Below are 13,828 nucleotides of genomic sequence, written 5' to 3'. Positions count from 1 at the left end.
TTACACTGTGATTTATATATATATATATATATATATATATATACATATATATATATATATACACATTTATCTATATCTGGGTGTGATGTCTATCTATCTATCTATATCTATATCTATAAATTATACACATTAATGTATATATATGGGCATCCTGTATATGTATTCCCAGCATGTCTCCTGCATCTCTGTACACATCTGTATTATGTGTTATTAGGATTATGCTCCTAGACGCTGCTGTCTACTATTTCAAATTCCATGAACATAGTCTTACTCACAATGATTTAGCGTGTCACTCTCCTATCCTCTTTTAAATTCAGTTCAGAAGTAAACTCTGACTCATATATTAAGGAAGGGGTCTAGAGCAAGTGCACAATGAAATCGTCAAATTCAAAGTAAGATAATGTTTCTTTGGACAATTATATTCCAAATCCAGGTTTAGGTTTTTCTTGAATGGTCGTATCTTCCTTATGGACTTTTATTTTATAAATGGAACTGGGGAAGACCAAGCAAGTAACAAGTGACACTTTTTTACTTTATTTGATCCTAAGGCTAACTATTGAGTTCATTTATTTTGGCAACTTTTTTTTTGCTAAAGCCTGCAAACATTTGGAAACAGAACTGTCAAGGGAAGCATAACTAGACATCCCAGGTTAATTTGCAGACGATGGGCAGTTGCAGGCAGGTAACTTTAATACACAGTGTGTTATAAAGCAAGGAGATTGAATTTTCTTTTGTGACTTATCCAAATAAATCTCATTGCCCTATCGTCATATTTCATATACAGAGTCTACAGCTTTTGGTCACCAGTTTCCACATTGCAATACCACTTCAGTAAAATCATTTATTCATTCAGTATCTTCTTTTTGAGCATCTGCTACTCTGTTAGACTATGAGAGATGTTTTTTTAAGAGTAAAAGAAAGTAATAGCTCACATTAATTAAAAATTTAAAAATGATTTAAGATTTATTGAGATTTTTCTCCCAACAACTCTGATTTGTTGTCATATACAACTCTTTGTTATCCCATTTGGGGTTTTCTTATAGAGACATTGGAATGGTTTGCCATTTCCTTCTCCAGCTCACTTTATAGATGAGGAACCTGAGGTCAACAGGTTGAAGTGACTTGCCCAAGGTCATACAGCTAGTAAGTGTCCGAGACCAGATTTAAACTCAGAAAGATGAGTTTTCCTGACTCCAAGTCTAGCACTTTATCCACTTTATCACCTAGCTACCCTCACTTATGTACTACTTAATATCTGTGTAATGGAAGAAGAAACTAAACATCAAAAGGGTTAAGCAATTTTCCCACACTCATATGGCTTTCTTTAAGTGTCTGACAGTGATTCAAACCCAGGTCTTTTGATGTCTAGTCCACTAGTGGTAGTCTCTCGGTGACCGAGAATGACAATTGACAATTGTCTTTGTTTCTTTCCAAAATCTGCAGAATCATAAGACTTTGGAGCTGGAAGGAAGCTTAGGGAAAAGATGATCCAATATATAGCTCACAAGTGCTTCTCTGTAACATACCCAAGAAGTAGCCTTTCCTTGAAGATGTCAAGTAAAAAGAAACCTACTATCTCATTCTAGAAAATTCTTCCTTATGTCAAGGCTAAATTAACCTCTGTGGAACCTCCAACTCTTGCTCCTACCTCCAAGGGCCAAGTAAAATAAATCTGATCCCTCTCCCTAGTGACAATTGTTCAAATACTTCCAGACAGCTATCATGACCAAACAGCATTCCTGTCTTGTCTCCTCTAGGACAAACACCATACTTTCTCCCGGTGATCTTCATATGACATGCTCTTGAGGATTCTTACTCACCATAGCGGCCGCTCAGCTGGACAACTTCTAGTAAATCATCAACTGAATCTTTGACCTTAATGATGTGATATAGATCACACCTCATCCCTTCTTGTATACCCTGACAAACTCTTGTCCTTTCATCAGTCTGCCATAAAGGGGTAAAACCTATTGTGCTGGAGATCTTCAATTTTTCCTACCATGTAAGGATGTCAGTGAAATGCAATGAGATGCCCATGACCATATCATCTTTTGAGTCCTATATTTCTTGGATGGCATCCTTTGATGTTTCCTTTACTCTTCTTTTGAATTCTTCATTTGTTATGTTTCCACGTGTTCCCATCCCCATTGCTCTCTGAGAAATACTCATGTTTATATCTTCTGAGACTATGCCTATCTATGACTCAGGCAAATCCAGAAACACCAGTGATATACTAGCTTTTACGAGATGGACTTTTGCTTCTGGAGAAGTTTTCTATTATTAAAGGAGCTGTTCACTTTCCTGAAAGCAATCCAGCCTGCCTACCTCCTCCTCAAATTCTCAATGTCCACAGGAAGTGTCTGTCTAAGATGCATACACTGACAAAGGAGTCTCACATGGAATTCATCTGGAATCTCTCCAGTGTTCGGAACAAGCAAACAATGCCATCCACAAACTATCAACAACTATAGGGGGAATATGTTCCCAATTGCTTTTAACAAAGAAAAATGGTAAATTAAAACAACTGGGTATCACTTGATAGCTGTCTAATTACCCACAATATTAAATCATAAAAAGAATTACCATTGGAGGGCTGGAAAAATACCAAGACAGAGTAATCTACTGTAGGTAGAGCTAGAAATTGGCCCAACAATTTTGGAAAATAACAGGGAATTATGCAAGAAAATCTAATAAATTTTCATACCCCTTGATCTACTAAACTTAATACTTGATTTATATGCCAAGTAGGACAATAAAAACAAGTTTCAAAACATATGTACCAAAACATTCATAGCAATCTCATGAGCAAAAATCTGGAAAAAACCATGGGCCCACAAATTTAGGAATAGTTGAGCAAATTGTAGCATATGAATATAATGGAATGTTCCTCCTTCAAGGAACAAGAAATATGAAGAATTCAGCGAAAAATGAGAAGACATCTATGAACAGATGGAGAGCAAAGAAAGCAGAAATGTAGTAAAATATACTCAATGACTATAATCATGTAAATGAAGACAGCTTTAAATGTAAGAAAAATTTTAATACAATGGCCAATGGTAGTTTTTGAAAGATGGCCAATCTTAAAACCCATTTCCTAATTTGTTTGAACTGATGCAGAGTGAATAAAACAGAATCCAAATAATTTTTACAATGACCACAATAATGTGAAGAAAAACAACATTAAAGATAACAAACTCCAGATCAAAGTAGTGATCAATCTCATCTTCAGAGGCCTGATGGTAAAATGTACCTCCTGCTCTTCCTTCCAGAGAAGGTAGAGAAGAGCCTGAGAGGAAGGAGGCACACACTTTCACACTTGGTCAATTTGTTTTGTTTTGCTTGATTATAATGAGGAATAAATAGCATTATGAGAGTAGCGTGTGATGCCAAAGAAAAAAAGAGGCATCAATAAAGCATTTATTTAAAAAATAACTTCCAGGGGCAGCTAGGTGGCTCAGTGGATAGAGCGCCAGTCCTAGAGACCTCAAGAGGTCCTGAGTTTCAGTCTAGCCTCAGATACGTCCTTGTTATCACTAGACATTTCCCGGGCAAGTCACTTAACCCTCTTTGCCTAGCCCTTACTGCTCTTTTGCCTTAAAACCAATACAGAGTAAAAGCAACTAACTTTTTGTTTTAAAAAGTGGTAAACAACAGCATTAATAGTGGGAAATGACATGTGCTATCACTCACCGTCACCACATTCGACAATTTTGCTCAACTTTTTTTTATGAGGATGGTTGTTTATAGGTAAATGGCTGGTGGGTCAAAATGAACTATATCAACTTTTTGAAAGAAATAGAAAGGAAAGGAAAAAGCAGTTCCAACCAGAAGGCATTTATAAGGAGAGAAGGTAATACATGTTCGTCAAATAAATACAAAATACAGATTCAAAACAAAGTGCTGTGCATGCTCTGAGAAGGGAAAGTGTTTCTAGCTGGAAGGATCAAAGAAAGACTTAGAGAAAAGGGAGTGGGAAGGAGGGGTTGAAAGACCATTAAGATTTCGATGGGAAAGAATGAGCGAAGAGGAAACATGAATTCCCGCCATAGGAAACTAGGTGACAAAGGGAATGAAAGGAAAATATATGGAGTGTTTAAGAAACAAATTCTGATGTGGCAGCTACATGGGATATCTCTGGGGAGAAAGCGCTAAGACCATTGATAGATTGGAACTAGATGGCATAAAGTAAATGCATGCCAGGCTAAGGTGTTTGGACTTGATATAGTCAATAAAGAAATACCGACGGATTTTGAGTAGGTGCTTAATAAATGTTTATTGAACCATCCATCAGGAAGGGTCATCATCAGTGTGTCCAATGAATTAAATCTGAGACAAGTTATAATTGGAGAAATCATTTATTTATTCTACTATTTATAATAGTAGAAACAAGTGAGTATGTGGGCTGCAGGATGACAGTAAAAAGAGTAAGGAGGGCAAAGTTTCATAAGAAAACAATGATTGAATTGTCAGAACTTACCAAATGATTGGATCTAAAGGGAAAAGTGTGATAGGAGGTAAAAATAATTCACGGTTAAAAGAATGATGGCGCCATTAACAGAAATAGTGATTGTCCAGAAGAGTAGATTTAGGAGGGGTTCAGAGGAAAAGTTCATTTTGGGATTTAATGGGTTTGAGGTACCACCAGGACATTCAAATGGAGAAGTCACTCAGTCACATAGAAATCCAAATGTAGAGTTCAGGAAAGAGTCCAAGGCTGGAATTTGAGGCTCAATATCTATTTACACTTAATTAAAGTTGTGTGAATGAGTGAAGTTATTGAATAAGACTTAAAGATTAAGTCTTGGGGAATGCCTATAAATATGACAAAGAAGAGGTCAGGATAGCAGGAGAAACAGAAAAGCAGTGTCATGAAGTCAAAGGAAACATGAATAAAAAATTAGGGGATGGTCAAAGTCACACTAGTAGGTGACCTCTGCAAGAAGAATTCTAAGAGGGAGATGGGGATAGTAATCATATTGAAAAAAAAATCAAGGGGGAGTATCTGGGTGGCTCAGTGGATGGAGATCCAGGCCTAGAGATGAGAGATCCTGGGTTCAAATATGAACTCAGACACTTCCCAGCTGGGTGACCCTGGGCAAGTCACAAGTCTCTGCATACATAGTATTGATTCTAAGATAGAAGGTAAGGGTTTAAAAAAAGAATTAAGGGGTAGCTAGGAGGTGAGAAAGTGAAGACAATGAGTACAGACTATTCTTTCTAGGAATTTGTGTGAAGGGAAGAAGAATTACATGTGAATGGGTAAATTCAACAGATCCTAGGATTAAGGGATATTTTGTTTTGGGGGTTTATTATTGTTTTGGGCTGCTTTTTTTCTTTTTAGGATAAGGAAGACCTGAGAATATTTTATATATAGAAGTAAAAGAGCTAATGGAGACAGAGAAATTAAATATTAGTCAATAACATGTATACAGTGCCCACTATGTGCCAAGAAGTGATAAATACTGGGGATACAAATATGAAGAATAAAGACAGTCTCTGCCCTCAAGGAACTTACAATCTAGCAAGGGGAACCAATGCAACAAAGGAAACTGAAAAACAGAAAGGACAAGGAATGGTGGAAGGGTTCCCAGTCCAGGGCCATGATAGAGTCCAGTCCAAAGGAGTGCCAGGTAGGAAATGAAGTGATGGCTGGACTATGAACCTTCTTGAAATGAGGAAATCATAGACTGAGAGTTAGAAAATTCCTCAGACATCAATCTGTCCAAACGTCTGAGGTCCAGGAACAAAGGCTAGAATCCAAGTTCTGATGGGCTCCCATGTTGCACAGATATACATACATTAGCACAGATATGGGTTTTAGATGTCCTGATGCCCTGCTTTAACACCACCCTCCAAATCCAAGCTATGGAACTGCTCCTGAAGGAAACTGCTTTTGTGTGAGCAATTCTGGCAGGAGTCCCTCAACCTCTGGAGGAAATTTAAGGTGAACCCACTCCTGACCAAATTCCACTCCAGTGAATTTCCAGGTAGTTGTAACAACATCTGGATTTTGTTGTTCTTTCCAGAAAACAATCACTAATGCTTACTTAAAAGTTGAGTCCTGGGATGTCCATAATGCTCTGCAGAAAGTACCCATGTATGTGCTGGCCCTGTAGTGAAGAAGAGGCTAGAGAAAGACGAAGCAGATGGGAAAGGGCTTAGTTTCCTCTTGATGTTTATAGGGGTCACAAACTCCAAGTAGCCCCTAACTTTCTTTCTTAACTGTTGTAACTCAGAGTTAAATACTGTTTGCATATTATCTTAAAATCAGGATTCCTTAGGGATTATCTAGTCCAGAGGGGTCAAGTTGGAGACCCAAAAGTCCTTGAAAAAAAAGATTAAAGTAAGTGGCAAGTGTTAAACAAAATAAACAAAAATATGATGAGATGTAGATAATGTTACTTTGGGGGGGTTGAAGTCAAGATGGCAGCTCACAGGAATCAGTTTCCATTTGAGTTAGACATTGCTCCAGACTGATAAGAAAATTGAGGCCCAAAGAATTTAAGCTACTTAGCTGAGGTCAAGTGGGCAAAAAAGGCTAGAACTAGGAGGAATTATAGGATCATAATTCTAGAACTGGAAGGGATTTTAGAGACCACCAAATCCAACATACTCATATGACCGATGAAGAAAATAAAGAGCAAAGTAAATGACTTTTTTGTGGATTTGCTTTTTTTTTAATTAATTTTTGTTATATTAAAATATCCAGGTAACTCCCCCCCCCATTAGAGAAGGCGTCATTTGAAGAAAAAAGGGTACATGTAGACATAAAACTTACCATGAATGAAGTACAGGAAATAGAGTAAGTGCTTAATAAATGACTGTTCGTTGATAGACTTATCCAAGGTCACAGAGATTGTAAGCAGCAAAGGAAGTATTTGAACTCATGTTCTCTAAACCCAGAGCCATGTCACTGTCTATTTTATTAGCTGTCTCCCTTCTCCAATGGCAGAAGAGATTGGGGACAGATTGGTTCTAGCTGGGGATGTGAAGTCCAATTGGAAGAGCCTGAAAGGATTCTAAGGGGAGAACTAGGGGCAAAGCCACAGATGACTACTATAGAAACAAATTTTGGCCCAAGATAGCCCTCATAATGTTGTTCCTGTTGTTGTTCATCTGACTCTTCATGACCCCTTTTGGGTTTAGGGGTGTTCTTTTTTGCCAAGAACACTGGAGTAGTTGGCCATCTCCTTCTCCAACTCATTTGACAGATAAGGAAACTGAGGCAAAGAGAGTTAAGTGACTTGCTCTGGATCACACAGCTATTAAGAATGCCTGAGGTCACACCCGAACTCAGATCTTCCTGACTCCAGGTCCAGTGCTCTATCCATGGCATCACCCAGTCAACCCTGTCCTAACACTTAGCGCTATTCAAAAGTGCAATGCGGTGCTTGCTTCGGCAGCACATATACTAAAACTGGAACGATACAGAGAAGATGAGCATGACGCCTCGCAAGGACGACATGCAAATTTGTGAAGCGTTCCCTACTTTTAGGTAACCATGGAAAATTTTTCTTAATTAATCAATTAAATATTTTTTAAGCTCAATGGGTACCTGAGGTTATTTTCTAAGGTGGGGGCCAAATGACTTCTTGTTAGGACACTGTAAATTCAAACTCAGATCCCTGATTCCACATCCTGTCCTTCCTTTTGCCTATAATATACACAGACTCTCTTATAATAATGTACGTTTTATTCCTAATTAATTTTACTGGCACCTATTGTTGCTATTACATCTTTGTTTACCAATATAGACTTCCCCCTCTCAAAACTAGAGAACCATCCCTTATAATAAAGAATCAAAAGGGGGTGGGATGGGATAAGAAGTCTATAATCTAGCCATCACATCAACCAGTCTGTCCATATATGTAGCGTTCCATTCCAACAGTTCCCCACCTCTGCAAAGCAGGAAAAGAAGTGCATCTTCACATCAGTTTTTGGACTCAAAACTGGTCGTTATAATTGTAGAGCAAGCAAATGCTCTTTTTATAAAAAATTTAAAAAAGGAAAGGAACAAAATATTTCCAACAAATCATTTTATTTAGCAATCCAAGGGAAAGAGAGGTTTGTTCCCTAAAACAAAAAGTTCCATCATTACTTTATTTCAAAGGAGAATTTGGATGGACCATATCATCGCAGCCCTAGCAAGCCTGGTATTATGCAAGGTAAATTCCACCATTTAGAATCTCAAAGTCAATTCACAAAAGTGACTTAAGAGATGCCAAATGGCTGGCAAGAGGGTTTATTTCCTCTAAGAATCCTCTGCAGGCAAAGTGTCCATTCAGCAATTCTTCAGGATCCTATTTCACAATACTACAGGCCCACTTATTCATAAACAAATCATTAACATTCTTGACATAAATCCATAGTGTACCATTAATCCCAGCTATGATAATGTTTCAGTACATTTGCTCTGCCCATCATGAATAGAAGTTTTGTTTCACAAAAACCATCCCTGACAAATAAGAGACAAATTATGCCCCGTGAGAAAACTTGGGAGAATGAACGGCTTACACACCAATTACAGCCTCATTATCGGGCTCATACAGTAGGAGATCCTGTGCTCGTTGGGTAAGATGTGGGCTTTCTTACCCAGACCTAAAAGCCCAATTCTGCCACGGTGAATCGGATGGCTCGGAATCCTCCCTAAACCATCCCCTGCATGCTGCCTCCTGTGGATAGCAGAGGAGTTATTTCCTAGTAAAAGGATGTGATTCAAAAAGAGAATTGAAGCCCCCCAATGAATAATGCTCAAAGCGCTTATGAGCATCCTGATGTTAAAGATTTTCTCCCTCCCTAGCTAAATCTGAACTCTTTTAATGGCTCCCTCATTGATCTCCTCACCTAGAGAACTCTCCCATCCACTCTTCCCTTCCCTAGCACAGGGCTGCCAGGCTCACAAAGTCCCCCTAAGTTCAACTACTGACTATCCTACCTGACACAACCTGGCTTTAATTAGCCTTTCTGGTCTTGATTATCCGTTACTCCTCCTCACATACAGTCCAGCCAAGCTGGTACTATTTCTATCCCTTGCTACACCTCTGGTGCTCATCCAGGGACTCTCTACCACGAATGGAAGGCACTCCCCTTTTAGTCTATATAGGGAATGTCCAGATTGCTTTAAATTTCAGCCCAACCACCATCTTCCATGTTGCTACTCAGTCATTTTGCAGTCATGTCCAATGCTTTGTGATCCCTTTGGGGTATTCATGGTAAAGATATCAGAGTCATTTGTTATTCCCTTCCCTAACTCATTTTACAGATGAGGAAACTGAGGCAAACAGGATTAAGTGGCCAGCCCAGAGTCACACAGAGAGTAAGTGTCTGGGGCCAGATTTGAACTCGGGGAGAAGAGTTTTCCTGACCACCATTTTGACACTCTATCTACCGCACGATCTAGCTGTCTCTCTTTTTCACTAATCATCCATTATTAAAAATCACTGCTTAGTCTAATCCAAGTTCTAGTCCTAGGCCAAAATAGGAATGTTTCTCTTTCAATCTCCTAACTTAGATTCAATTGCCTCCCCAACACCTCATTCACATCCCCTACTCCAAGGTTCTTCTGCCATCTTCTTACCGCTACCAAACTTTATGTCAAAAATCTTTTCAGGTGGAAATCAGACCTTTGATTTTTTTAACTCCTAATTTCCACCTTAGAATCAATACTTTGTATTGGTTTCAAGGTAGAAGAGCATGCTATAAGGGGTTAAGTGACTTTCCCAGGGTCACAAAGCTAGGAAGTGTTATAATCTTTGCATTTCTCTGTCAGAGAGAAATGATCAAATCCTTATTATCTAATGAGAAGGATTTCTTTATTCTGCCTTCTTGACCTCCTTGATTAGTTAGAATGTCCCTTCCATATTTCCCCCTGAATCCTCTGTATCCTCTCTTAATTTATAATAGAACAGAATGAAGGAGAGCAAAAAAATTCACTATTTGCCCATTCTATGAATGGACTATCAATCAGCTATGAATCATTAACATCTTTTCATCATCTTCATCATTTTCATCATCTTCCCCTCCTCCTTCTTCTTTGCCTTTCTTCTTCTTCCTTCTCCTTCTCTTCCTCTTCTTCCCCTCTTCCTCCTTCTCGTTTTTCTCTTTTTTTCCTTCTTCTGAGTTAACATTTTTAAGGGTCTTCTTTCCTTCTGTAGCTGATCTAATATTCCAACTTGGCAATCATCAGAAATAACTAGAGCCATTTCTCTATGATTTTAAATAAACAATAGAGATCCCTGCTCTAGTAATCCATTTAACATATGTATTCAGCACCTAAATTTCTAAACACATTCAATGGGAGTATAACAATTTTTAGCAGAGACAAAGTACTTCTCAAAAGTCTATGTGGAGGCATGGGGAAAATGGAAATACATATTGCATGAAAACACCGTAGACTGATATCAAATGACTTACCATCTCAGAGAAGGAGGGAGGGCAAGAATTTGAATCATAAAATATCAGAAGAAAATTGTCATAAATTCTTTCTACATGTAATTGAAAAAATTTAATAAAAAAGTCTATGTGTACCACCACCAATTGATAATCCATCTTCTTTTTGTTTTCCACTGAAATATTTCCTAAAATCCCATCTCTTCCATGAAATTTCATTTGACTAAAGAGGAAGAAAGCAAATTTTTCTCTTGTCCCACTCTTTTAAATTATTACTTCCTTATTACTTCCATAGGAAAGTTGGCAAAGCCAAAACTGGAAATTCTGAAATCTCTGGAAAATACTCCAATGCCAGAGTACCTTAACACCATCACCTTTGATCCTGGGTATCCCATGTGGTATGGGTCCCCAAATAAGGTGTTCAGCCAGTTTACTTTGATTGGGAAATGTCACATTGTCAGCATAATAGGAAACAGGGGAGTGGGGTACAGAGACATTGGCCACCTGGAGACCAGCAGACATCATCATCACCATTGGTGCTACTGTTGATCTCAGGCATGGGGTCTGTATAGTACAGTAAGGCAGCATGCATGAACTTTCTGACTCACTGAAGTGCAATTGAAGCAGCAGAGGAGGAAAGACCAGGAAAAAGGGCTTAAGAGCAATTATAGTGATGGGAATAAATGACCTCCTCCCCAAAGCAGTCCTCCAGATAACCCCAATTAATTGACAAAAGATGGAAACACTCCACTCAATCCATATCACTGTCCTAGAACAAAACCTCAGTTGTTCCTTGCTGGTTATAGCTTTAGAAAGTAATAAGTAGGGGCAGCTAAGTGGCTCAGTGGATAGAGAGCCAGACCTGGAAATGGAAAGTCCTGGATTCAGATCTGGTCTCAGACACTTCCTAGTAGTGTGACCTTGGGAAAGTCACTTCATATCAATTGTCTAGCCCTACACCCAATTCTAGAATGGAATGAAGGAAGGAAGGAAGGAAGGAAGGAAGGAAGGAAGGAAGGAAGGAAGGAAGGAAGGAAGGAAGGAAGAATGGGAAAGAAAGAAGAAAGGAAGAATGGGAAGGAAAGAAGGAAGAAAGTAAGGAGTATTATAGTAGGAGTCAGGAGATTTGTATTCTAATACAAATTCAGCCACATATTTGCCTAAGGCAAATCATTCTCTTTCTTGAGGACCCCAGTTTCCCAGTTGTAAAATGAGAGGGTGGGCTACACAGGATCTTAGGCTCCTTCCATAATCTCAAATTCTAAGATTTCTCCTTCATCACTTTCTTCCCTGAATGAAAACTACTGGAGTTTTTTCTTTAACTCATTATTAGTCCTGCTGACAACCTATTTTCTATGGCTGTTCAGATCAGAAGCATCCCCTTTCATATAATGCCAAAGGGCAGTGATTAGGTCTCTTCGACCAACCATGCATCTCTGAGAGTGTAACACATAGAGAAAAACACAACCACTAATCAACAACAAAGCTTGGACATTTCAGTCACTGGAAGAGGGATGAGATGGCAGGGCAAAGAAAGAACAGAGAGGCACTTAGATCTCTCCCAGGTACGGTGTTTATACCTTTAATAGCTGCTGCCAAGGAAACTGGTGTCTGCTTAATGCAGCACCAACCCAGGCCTGGATTACTAAGAGGAAGAGTGTAAGAGAATACGGCTTGGGAGCTTGCCCTTTTTCAAAAACAACAAAAATTAAATAATAAATCAGTTTCTTCAAATTTCTATTTACAAAGCACAAAGGAACTCAAATTTAAGCAAGATTTAAAAAAGAAATTAAAATATTTTAGTACCACTTAAGTACCTTGTCATTAGATGGTTATAAGCTCTAATTCTCTGAACATTTGGTATCTTCCTCCCATCTTGGGATCTCTACAAACCCCTCCTTAATAAATCTCTACTAATCATTGTAATCGTTTGAGCAGCTAGAATGCACAGTGGATAGTGTTGTGCCTGAAGTCAAGAAGACTCATCTTTCTGAGTTCAAATCTGGCCTCAGACCCTTACTCGCTGGGTGAATGAACCTGGGCAAGTCATTCAACTTGTCTGTCTCAGTTTTCCTACTGTCAAATGAGCTGGAGAAAGAGATGGCAAAGCATTCCAGGATCTTTGCCAAGAAAATCTCAACTGGGGTCAAGAAGAGTTGGACATGACTGGAAAAAGTAATTGAACGAAAACTAAACATTTCATGCCCAAGAGGAAGCGAGATAAAGTAGGGAAAGACCCTGGAGATAGAAGACGAAGGTTCAAATCTCATCTTGGATGTGACCTTTGGCAAGACACTTAACTGGGCCTCTGTATGCTTGTCTCTAAAATGAGGGGGTTGAACTAGAAGGCTTCTGAGGTCCCATCAAACTCCTGTTCTATGGACTATGCAATTCTATCCTAAACTTTTTCCCTGAAAGCCAGAAAGCTGTGAACCTCTAAACTACTCTCCTCTCTCCTCCCAAATCCCCATTAATCTTCTCCCTCCGGGTAAATGATCATCTGTGGGACTTTGCTACCATGTGAAGCCATGAAAAAAGGGGAGTTAAGCTGGCTTCTTATCACTAATAATAGGCTCAAAAGATTTAGAGCTGGAAGGGGACTTTGAGAAGGGGGCTAGGCTACACGGTTTAATAAGGAGGGAATAAAAGCTTTGAGATATGCCCAAATGTTATCATTCCTCAGTCATTTCAGGCACATCAGACTCTTCATGGCCCCATTCAGGGTTTCCTTGGCAGAGAGACTGGAGTGCTTTGCCTCCATTCTCTTATAGGAATCCAGCAAACAGTACAATTTGAGGAGGGGGAAAGAACTTAGAGGGGCAGCTAGATGGTGCAGTGGATAGAGTACAGGACCCTAGAGTCAGGAAGACTCATCTCTCTGAGTTCAAACCAGGCTTCAGACATTTATTAGTGGTATAACCTTGGGCAAGCCACTTAATGCTATTGGCTTTGGTTTCCTCCTCTATAAAATTAGCTAGATGAGGTCACCGTGACACTGGAAAGTGACAGAGAAGTTTCTTTAGAGCAGGGTCCATGCCCTAAGCCCTCCGGAATATCTCCTTTAGTAACCAGCACCAGGCTTGACCTAAATGGGCACTTCATAATTATGTGATCATTTGCTGATTGAGATGAGAACATCCCAAGTTCTAAATGCAACCCAAGGTGCAATAATCATGTCTTTTCCTTCTTTGGCTCTCCCTCATTAACTAGCACAAGGCTCTGTATACAGTAAGTGCTCCATAAATGTTGTCTTTTTTTTTTTTAATATGGAACAGAAAGGGAGAAATCTTAGCCTGAGTGCAGGGCAGTGAAGCATCCTTTGCAATGCCCTCTTATTCATGAAGAAAAATAACCTTAACCAAACCATCTTTTCTTTTAAAATTTTCTCTCTTTTGTGTACTAAATTTACAGTGACAAGAATCATGTGACCGAAGAAAGC

General features: G+C 39.0%; 1 protein-coding gene and 1 non-coding gene across 2 annotated transcripts in view; one reads left to right on the top strand and one right to left on the bottom strand.

Moving 5' to 3' along the window:
• The window catches only part of PID1 (phosphotyrosine interaction domain containing 1), a 261,786-nt gene that overhangs the window by 181,470 nt on the left and 66,488 nt on the right, over positions 1-13,828 (bottom strand). The gene's annotated exons all lie outside the window — the stretch shown is intronic.
• LOC130456036 (U6 spliceosomal RNA) lies at positions 7,388-7,493 on the top strand. The gene has a single exon (XR_008914313.1). It is a non-coding gene; the product is annotated as a U6 spliceosomal RNA (small nuclear RNA).

This window comes from Monodelphis domestica, chromosome 8 (assembly GCF_027887165.1).
Source record: "Monodelphis domestica isolate mMonDom1 chromosome 8, mMonDom1.pri, whole genome shotgun sequence".
Classification (NCBI taxonomy): Eukaryota; Metazoa; Chordata; class Mammalia; order Didelphimorphia; family Didelphidae; genus Monodelphis; species Monodelphis domestica.
The sequence above is the reverse complement of the archived record's forward strand: the minus strand, read 5'-3'. Positions and strand labels throughout refer to the sequence as shown.